General features: G+C 35.0%; 1 long non-coding RNA gene across 1 annotated transcript; it reads left to right on the top strand.

The window, feature by feature from the left end:
• The first annotated feature begins 4137 nt into the window (after positions 1-4137).
• LOC105116105 (uncharacterized) lies at positions 4138-4609 on the top strand. Its single transcript, XR_840470.1, has 4 exons — positions 4138-4176; positions 4258-4326; positions 4409-4480; positions 4578-4609. It is a non-coding gene; the product is annotated as an uncharacterized LOC105116105 (long non-coding RNA).
• Positions 4610-9811: the final 5202 nt, after the last annotated feature.

Here is a 9811-nt window from a genome sequence, read left to right as displayed (position 1 = left end):
TTATATTTGTTATCTTGTTCACTCTTTAATACTTTGCTTGTTAAATGACTAATCTTGATTTATGTTGTATAACACTTGGTACAACAAATGCTTGGTTGTTGTAACCCAATTTTGGATTCACTAAATTTTTTTTAAATGTTATTTTATCTTATTATTCATGACAAAAAAATAAAAAAAAAAGAGAAAAAGAAAAGAAAAAAAAGAGTTTAAAATATATTTTCTCGAGTCAACCGTCATTTTCTATCAAAACCGAGTCCACCAGGTCAATACGGGTTAAACGATGTCGACCGGGATTAAAAATGAGTTTCAGGACGTTTCGGGTCAAAACCGTCATTTTCTGTCAAAACCGAGTCCATCGGGTCAATAAGGGTCCCACCATGTCGACCGGGATGAAAAATGAGTTTCGGGCTATTTCGGGTCAAAACTGTCATTTTCTGTCAAAACCGAGTCCACCGGGTCAATACGAGTCCCACCATGTCGATCGGGATGAAAAATGAGTTTCGGGCTGTTTCGGGTCAAAACCGTCATTTTCGGTCAAAACCAAGTCCACCAGGTCAATACGGGTCCCACCATGTCGACCGGGATGAAAAATGAGTTTCGGGCTGTTTCGGGTCAAAACCGTCATTTTCGGTCAAAACCAAGTCCACCAGGTCAATACGGGTCCCACCATGTCGACCGGGATGAAAAATGAGTTTCGGGCTGTTTCGGGTCAAAACCGTCATTTTCGGTCAAAACCGAGTCCACCGAGTTAATATGGGTCCCACCATGTCGACCGCGATAAAAAATGAGTTTTGGACTATTTTGGTCAAAACTAGTATTTTTGATCAAAAAAACCGGTTCACCGAGTTGATACCCGTATAAAAAAAGTTTTTTTTAATTTAAAATTGATTTTTAGCGGGTGAAAAAACTTTTTATAATACTAATTTGAATTTTTAATTTTTACCCCAATAAATAAATATTATTATTATTATCTAGTATTATTATATATAATAAAACAAATAGTAATATGTGGAAGTTTGAAAATTTTAACAATCCGTGAATTGTTGTCTGAATTCATTGGCTATAAATAGCCAATGAATTCAAGACAGGGGAGAAAAAAAATAAAAAAATTGATTCTCAATTTCAATTCTGAATTCGGAATTACTATTTCGGTTACTATTTGGTTACTATTCATTTTTCTTATATTTTCTCTGCACCCTAGTAACATATTAAATTTTTTTTTAATAAATTGAAAAATACCAAAAATATCTCAACCGTTAGATTTAATAGTATTTAGATCTGAGCCTTTAATTTCGTAGGATACAATAGGCTTTACCACACCAGATTTAAAACCCAAATCAATCTCAGCCGCTCAAATAATCTGCCCTTCGATCTGATTGCGCCACGTCAGCAGGTGTACCGGCTGCTCGGTATATCGCAATACACCAGATCGCAACCCATTCACTTATGACCGTCTTATCACTTGAAGATCAAATGAATCACAGCCGCACGATCTGTTCATCCGAGATCCAGCGGTTGAAAGCCTTCAGATGCACAAGCGCACCATACACTCGTCCACACCGTAGCACAACCCAGAGCTTCTCTCTCCTCTCGCCGGCGATTCTCTCTCTCCGCCGATCTCCCATTTCCGACCATCTCAAGCCGTTAAACCACCACAGAAACGTGCATCGCCTCCTCCTGAGCAAAACCCCGGCCGTTTTATACTTTTTCACCGGCGATTTTGGCCGGAAAAAGGCCGTGACCGACATCGGCCAATCGACCTTCAAGTCGTCGATTCTCCCTCCTCAGCCATCAACGGCCAACGAGACCACCACCATCAGAATCCTCGTCCTCAGATCTACTAGAATCGACCATCTTTTGGCCGGAACCATCTTTTGAACAGTAAATTTTCGATAAATCCAAGGGTATTTCAGTCTTTTGCCTATACAGGGATACTCAGGTAATTTTTTATGATATTTTATGATATGTTTTTTTATATTTTTATATATAAATACTTGTAAATTTTTGCATGTGAAAAAAAACAAAAGAAAACCAAAATAAATAACGACGCGGGTTTAACACCCATTTTATCATATCACTGTTCATAGGTCAAAAACCCAATTTTCAAGAATTGATATATCTATTTGTGAATGATATCAAAATAATTTTTATTTTATTAAATAAATATTATTTGTCGACACGTCTCTTTTATTTATAGAAAAGGACCGATGTCAAAAATTTAAATACCAAATATGAATTATGTCCATTATTATTTATTTTGGTAAATCAGACGTAACTCTCCTGTTTAGGGATAAACGTCGACATTTTAGACAAAGTCTCCTAATTTTAGGGACTGATGTCATTTTTAACGCGTCTCCTATTTTTAGGGACCGACGTTAATCATGTTAAAAATTTACAAATAAGCTCAAAATATAATAGCATTTGAATCAAAATAAGAAAAACACACAAGTAAAGGTAACCTTTCTCTGAAAGGATGTTTTAAGGGTGGTGTCTACCTTCCCTTAATCATAACTAACCCAGTATCCGAATCTCTGGGACCAGTGTCTAATTTTGGATTTCTAGTTCCCTCAAATTACTAGATGGCGACTCCAAATAAAATCTTTATTTCCCCCCAATCAAATAAAAAACTAAATTCTTTTTTTTTTGTTGTTTAAAAAAAAACAAACAAAAAGAGGAGTGGAGCCATTGCCCGACATCGTGTAGCGACAGCTTGTTAAATGACTAATCTTGATTTATGTTGTATAACACTTGGTACAACAAATGCTTGGTACTTTCATAGCTCATACTGTATGGTATAACTGACACCTGAGCTATGAAAGGAGCTTGATTTGTTGTTAACATAAGTTATAATCATGAATGCTTGATGAGATTTACAAGTATTAGCATTAATCGAATAAGATGACTAATGTAATCATGTTAACAATCTATAATCTGATTGGAACCTCCTTTATGTATGGTTTCCAATTGAATAATAAGAGTTTATACTATACTTGTTTGACATACCATTAGTGGATCCTCTAACCTTGACATTTGTTATTATCATCGTTTAATCTTTGCGTTAATATTCCATCTCAAAGTTCTCATCATCTTCTTCTTCTTCTTATTCTTTATTATTATTATTATTATTATTATTATTATTAATATTACTATTATTACTATTATTATTATTATTATTATTGTTATTATTATTGTTGTTATTACTATTATTATTGTTGTTGTTGTTATTGTTATTGTTGTTGTATTATTGTTATGTATAATTTGTACAATTAACCTCCCTGTGGTTCGACCCCGGTCTTGCCGGGTTATTTATTACTTCGACACTCCTGCACTTGGGAGAAGACATCAATCTTTTCGTCGTATCACTAGGTTGGTTTTACAATTGTGGTTTTGATTTTAGGGGTTTATAATGGTTTTGTTAAATTTAAAAGGAAATGAGTTATTTCTAACCTTTTGATCTTGAGAGAAATGTTTTTAGCCCTTGATAAGAAACCTTTAAGAAGTTTTGAAGTGTGAATATTCAAAAAACAAATTGTTTTTCTATTTTACGCTTTGATTACTAGGGACTAGTAATAAGCTGGTTGGGGGGTGTGATTAGTACTTAAAAGTGCATTTTTATCATGGTTTTATATCATTATTTTGCACTTGAAGTATCAATAACTCCTTAACTAAAATATGTTTTATAATAATGTATCTAATAATATAAGATACCTATAACTTATGGTAAATGTCTATTTTTAATGCAGGTTTATCACATAAATGAAAGGATTGATTGATGACTTGAAGAACTTAAATTGCATGGATAAAGAGATGGTCAAACTTAGAGAAGAGATGTCGGTGCAATCCAAACCGGAACACTGTTCGGTAATTGGGTTATATCTGGAGCTACAGTGTAGAGAATTATAAAGGAACGTTGTTTATCTAAGATAAGAATTTCACTTTTAAGAAGTTTATGCTTTAGTATTGCTAGATGTCAAAAGATTTTTCAAATCTATGGTCTATTATTTTGTATTTTCTTTCTTTATTAAAGGTGATTTTTTATATTTGAAGTTTGGATTTTTTACTTTTTAATGAGGAATTGATGGGTCCAAGTGTTCTTATGAAACAGATTTCTCAAAAGGCAGGATCTTGCTGGCAGTCCCCGAAATCTATTCAGAAACTACCTTACCTTACGCATCTGTATGTAGTGTTTATAAATTTTAGCAATTATGAATTTTGAACATATATTCAATTTAATTTGAGATTCTATATACGTTGCAGCGATCTGTGGGCGAACTACCTGAGTGGTAACATACCACTGGAATGGGCTAATACGAAGCTGGAAATCTTGTAAGAAAACACTACATTTTCTTGATTTTCTAGCCAATGAATTGCTTGCTCTTACTGTATTAATAGGTTGCATACGTTGCAGGTCTATTGCTATCAACCGCTTAACCGGACCAATTCCTAGCTATCTGGGAAAGATTATCACACTCAGATGCTTGTATGCGTTTCATATTTGTCATTCTATTGTTCTTTTTTACGATAAAGTTGTTCAAATGTTTAGACAATACTAATACAGACGGTTCATATTCATGCAGGAACATTCAAAATAATATGTTTTCTAGAATAGCTGGCGGCTGGACGGTTGGCCGGTGGCAGCTGGTGGTTGCCTTCCTTGACCTTCTAGACTGAGTTTACTTCAACAAATCTCCCCCTTAAACTCAATCGAGGGATGTCATTCCAAGCATGAATTTCAATATGATAAATACTTCTCTCTTTAATGGCTTGGTAAAGATATCTGCAACTTGATCATCTGTTTTGTAGGATATCAGCTCGACTTCTTTATTCTTTACATGCTCTCGGATGAAGTGATGAGGTGTATTAATATGTTTACTTCTTTCATGATACATCGGGTTCTTTGCCAATGTAATTGCTAATCGATTATCAATATAAATCTATGTAGGATTTTCTTGAAGAAATCCCAAAAACTTTAGCAAATTCCTTAACTATATTAAATGGCATACAGCTGAGTTGGCAGCAACATACTTAGCTTTACAGCTTGATAACGTGACAATCGATTGCTTATTGGATGACCATGTGAAAGATATATCTCCCATGAAAAATACAAACCCTGTTATACTTTTTCTTTCATCCAGATCTCTACCCCAATCATTATCCGAGTAGTTAGTAAAATTGAAATTTGTACTTGAGGTATAAAACATACCTTCATTTATTGTGCTTTTGATGTAGCAAAGAATTCTCTTGGTTGCATTCAAATGAGACTGGTCTGGCTTCTCCATATATCTGTTGATAAGTCCAACTCCGTAGAGTATATCCGATTTGGTACATGTCAAGTACCTTAAGCTTCCTACTAAGCTTTTGAAGTAAGTTGGATCAATATTTTCAACTTTACTTTTCCTCAATTCCACTCCATTCTCAATGCCTTCTCTCTATTTGTAGCCTTTCGCCACTAATCTTGCTTTGTATCTTTGCATTTCTCCTTTTACATTCTTCTTTGTCTTGTAGACCCATTTGACACCTATCACTTTCTTGTTTTCTGATAAATAAGTCAGCTTCTAGGTATCATTCTTCTCAATGGCATGTATTTCTTCATCCATTGCTTTTATCCAATTCTCTTCTGTGATAGCTTCACTAAAGCTAAGTGGGTCACTATCTGCAAAGAAACAAAATAAAGTTGTATCTTCTATTACTTAAGTGGCGTCATACAACTTTTCTAGATTTCTCATCCTTCTTGGTCCTTCTGATGAGGATGCTGATGATGGTTCTGGTAATGATGGTGTTAATAATGATTCTGGTGTGTTTCTCCTATTGAATATAGGAAATCTATGTATCAGACTTTGTGGCTCATCTTCCGGTACCATTGGACCTTCTGCAAGTACTGTTGGTACTTCTTCATCTTTAAGGATCAAATCAGTGCTGATCCATTTAACTGCTTCTTGGTCATCATTCCATTGCCAAGTTTTATCTTATTCAAAGATAACATCTATACTTATAATTACCTTATTGGTGATGGGATTATACAACTTGTATCCCATCCTTCTCTCACCATATTCGACAAAGACGCATTTCTCGCTTTTATCATCAAGTTTGGTCATTATTGCATCTGGGATCTTTGCATATGCCACACAACCAAAAACTCGAAGATAAGTAACACTTGGTTTGTGACCACTCCATGCTTCTTATGGAGTGATAGCTTGCAAACTTCTGGTTGGGTAGTGATTTAGTAGATACACTACACATGATACAGCTTCAACCCAATATTGCTTGGGTAGCTTCTTTGCTTTGAGTAGACTTCTTGCCATATCAAGAATTGTTTAATTCTTCCTCTTAGCTACACCATTTAGCTGTGGTGTATAAGCTGGTGTTGTCTAATGTCTGATGTCTTGTTGTATACAAAAGGCTTCAAAGTCATTTACTGTATATTCTCTACCTTGATCAGATCTTATGGTTCTGATCTTATAGTCACTTTGCTTCTCAATAATTGCTTTAAAGTCTTTAAAACAATTAAACACTTCTGACTTCCTCTTCAAAAAATATACCCACGTCTTTATGCTAAAATCATCAATGAAAGTAAGGAAGTGCCTATTTTTTCCATTCGACATAGGCTTAATAGGACCACATATATCTGTGTGCACTAACTCCAGTGGCTTCTTTGCTTTCCAGTTAACTTCTTTGGCAAAACTGGATCTGTGATGTTTGTTGAGGACACAACTCTCACAGACTTCTTCTGGATGATCAATGTGAGGCATGCCTTTGACCATCTTCTTACTTGCTAGCATCTTTAGACTTGTGAAATTTAGATGTCCAAGCCTTAGGTGCCAAAGCCATTCTTCATTGTTGGTGATGACACTCAAACACTTTGCTGTATCATATTGGATGTTTAAAGGAAACATCCTATTCTTGGACATTTTCACATAGGCAATTAATCTCCTATTATAGTCTGTAATTGTTAGATGACAATTCTTCATGTAAAGTGTATAGCCTTTCTCCAAAAGTTGACCTATGTTCACCAAGTTCTGCTTTATGGTTGGGACATAGTAGACATCGGCGATGTAGCTATGATCATCATTCTTCAACTTGATTGGGATGTTGCCTTTACCTTTGAATGAAACATTTGACGTATCTCCAAAGGTGAAAAAACCTTATATGGTCTTATCTAGGTCACCAAATAAATCTCGTTGGCCACACATGTGATTACAGGGGCACTAAGGTGCACTCAAAGAGAGGTAAGGTTAGAAAATGTGCTACCTAAGGTGGTCGAGGGCTCTAAGACGCACTCAAAGAGAAGGAAGATAGGGCTAAAAATCACATTGTCTAAATGATGAGGACTCAACAACCCACTCAAAAAGAGGTGACAATGAGACACTGACATGTTAAAGTTGAAAGTAATGCATCATGATCAATATACATGTATACTTACTTGAGAAATATAGGTCCTCTTTTCTTCATAGAGTTTTTCTTTTCTCAAAAGTTTGAGTCTCTTATAGTAAGCTTTGATGGCTCTTTCCGCGCTTGCCTACTCAAGTCATATCTTGTGATCTTGACCTCTAGGAGGGGTATGACATCAATATACTTCTTTGTCCACAACCTTTTATTTGAAGGGTTGTTATCTTCACCCAACATTTTTTATTTTTTTAGAAGGGGGATCATGGAGATAGCCTTGTGTGTTTTGGTAGATTGCCCCCCCAGTTTGATCATATCTCCAAGTGTTCAATTTGGGTTTTTCTTGGGGAGGAGGCTATATGGAAGAAGATTTGGTTATTTACAAAGAGTTGTTTTCATAAAGAACTTTTGGAATTTCAAAGCTATTCCAAAATCATTTTGATGTTTGTTCAAATCAAACTCGTTTTGAAAAATTCAAGCAATTCTCATAGATAGGTTTGCATAAGAGTTGAAATTTTTTGTTTTGGTTTTGGTGAAGTAAAGTGAAGTTTCATTGATTAAAGTAGTTCAAGCTTCAATTTGAGGGTTTTAAAGAACTAGTTTTCAAAGCTTTCATTTTGCTTGCATGAATAATGATTTGTTTCACATGGGAAAACAAAGTCTACCAATCTAGATTGCTTGCCTTTGATTAGAAAGGGCTGGATTGAGCATGTAACATAGGCTTTGCCTCTTAACTATTAAGAAAAAGGATATTTATTGGCTTAAAAGATGTTTAAGGGACTTTAAGACTAAGGATCATTAATGTTTATTTCTCAACCCTTTCTTCCGATTCTTGAATTTTCTAGGCCTTAAAATTTTACAAAACAGTTCTCCTTTAGGTTTGGGCTTTTCTTCTTTTGGTTTTGAGCATTATTATATTAATGATTTTTATGGCACACTCAAATCTTTTTGGAACTCTTTCATGCCCTTCAGATTTGTTTAGGTACTTTGGATCATTGAGGATTTTTTTTATGCCCCCCAGTGTTGTTTAGGCACTTTTATCATTAACTTTTTTATACCCTCCGGGGTTGTTTGGACACTTTTAGTCATTAAGAATTTTTTTGCACTTACCCCTAATATAAGATGTGATCCTAGCTAGAGTTATTTTTTCAAGAAAAAGTTATTAGGCTCAGAAGGGGAGTACAAGGGATTTTTAGCATTATAAAAGGAGTATTAAAGATGGTCTTTCTTCATTTCAAATGCATACAGTTAGAATCGATAAGCTTTGCTTTCTTATATGCGAATATGCAAAATGGTTTCTCATTATTCATACACTCAAAATTCAGCTTTAAAGTTATCTCATGGTGTTCAGGTTGTCTTTTAGGTTTTTTAAGTGTTAGGATATCACTTGAATTTCTCAAAACTTGTTTGTTAGAACAAATACCAATTTGATTTTTGTTTTGCATTAAAACTTTGATTTCCTAAAAATACTTGTGAAAACATGGGGCCATGCTTGTTTTTTGAGAGAGTGAGAAAAAAAGGGAAAACACCAAAGAATTCTTGGTGTAGTGGTTTTGTAAGTACAAAGGTGTGCTCAATATGTTATTTGCATGAAGATACATCATGAACACAGAAAAACACATGATTTTATTAATAGGAAAGACTCATTTGACAGAGAAAGTCTTGTGGCATTATGAGCTAAATTATCAACAAGACTAAAACAAGTTGAAATAGACATGATCAAACAAAAAGAAATAATTGAGTAGGCTTTATCTTCCCATTCTATAGCAAAACTTTGTCCTTTATGCTTGAGAGTGCACATTGCCTTCTTCACACCTTACTCTTACCATCGGTGCTTTGAGGTTTCCAAAGCATTTTGCCTTTAGTGCATTCACCGATCCAGTACCTGAAGCATGATTGCTTAGAGGGTTCAAACTCATGTTTGGAGTTCCTTCAAATGTTATCTACCTAGCTTTGATCAAATGCATGAACCTCTTTTTAAAGGCACTACAGGTATGAATGTTATATCCCGTAGCATCAGCATGGTACTCGCAAGTGAGGTTAGGCTCATACTAGTTGGGGTAAGGTAGTTGCAGAGGTGTCAAGGGTTTTAGAGCTATATGCCCGATGCTTAATAGCTTTTGGTACATCTCATTTAAGGACAATAGTAATAGAGGTAGTTGTTCTAGACTCTTTGGTGTTTGGTTTGAGGCTTAGGTTTTCTTGTGGGGAATGTAGGGTTGAGATTGATGTTAGAAATTTGAGGTGAAAGGGGTGGAGTGTGATAGTTTTAGAATAGGTTTTTCCTATCCTTATAGCTACCCTCAACATGGTCAACCTATTTTCTTTTACCTTGGAAACCCCTATTTCTTATAGGTGCAGAGATTTTACCACTCTTTACTTCTTACTTTATGCGCTCAACTACTGCCACATTGTCAGTAAATTGTTA

Source organism: Populus euphratica, unplaced genomic scaffold, assembly GCF_000495115.2.
Source record: "Populus euphratica unplaced genomic scaffold, PopEup_1.0 scaffold852.1, whole genome shotgun sequence".
Classification (NCBI taxonomy): Eukaryota; Viridiplantae; Streptophyta; class Magnoliopsida; order Malpighiales; family Salicaceae; genus Populus; species Populus euphratica.
The sequence above is the reverse complement of the archived record's forward strand: the minus strand, read 5'-3'. Positions and strand labels throughout refer to the sequence as shown.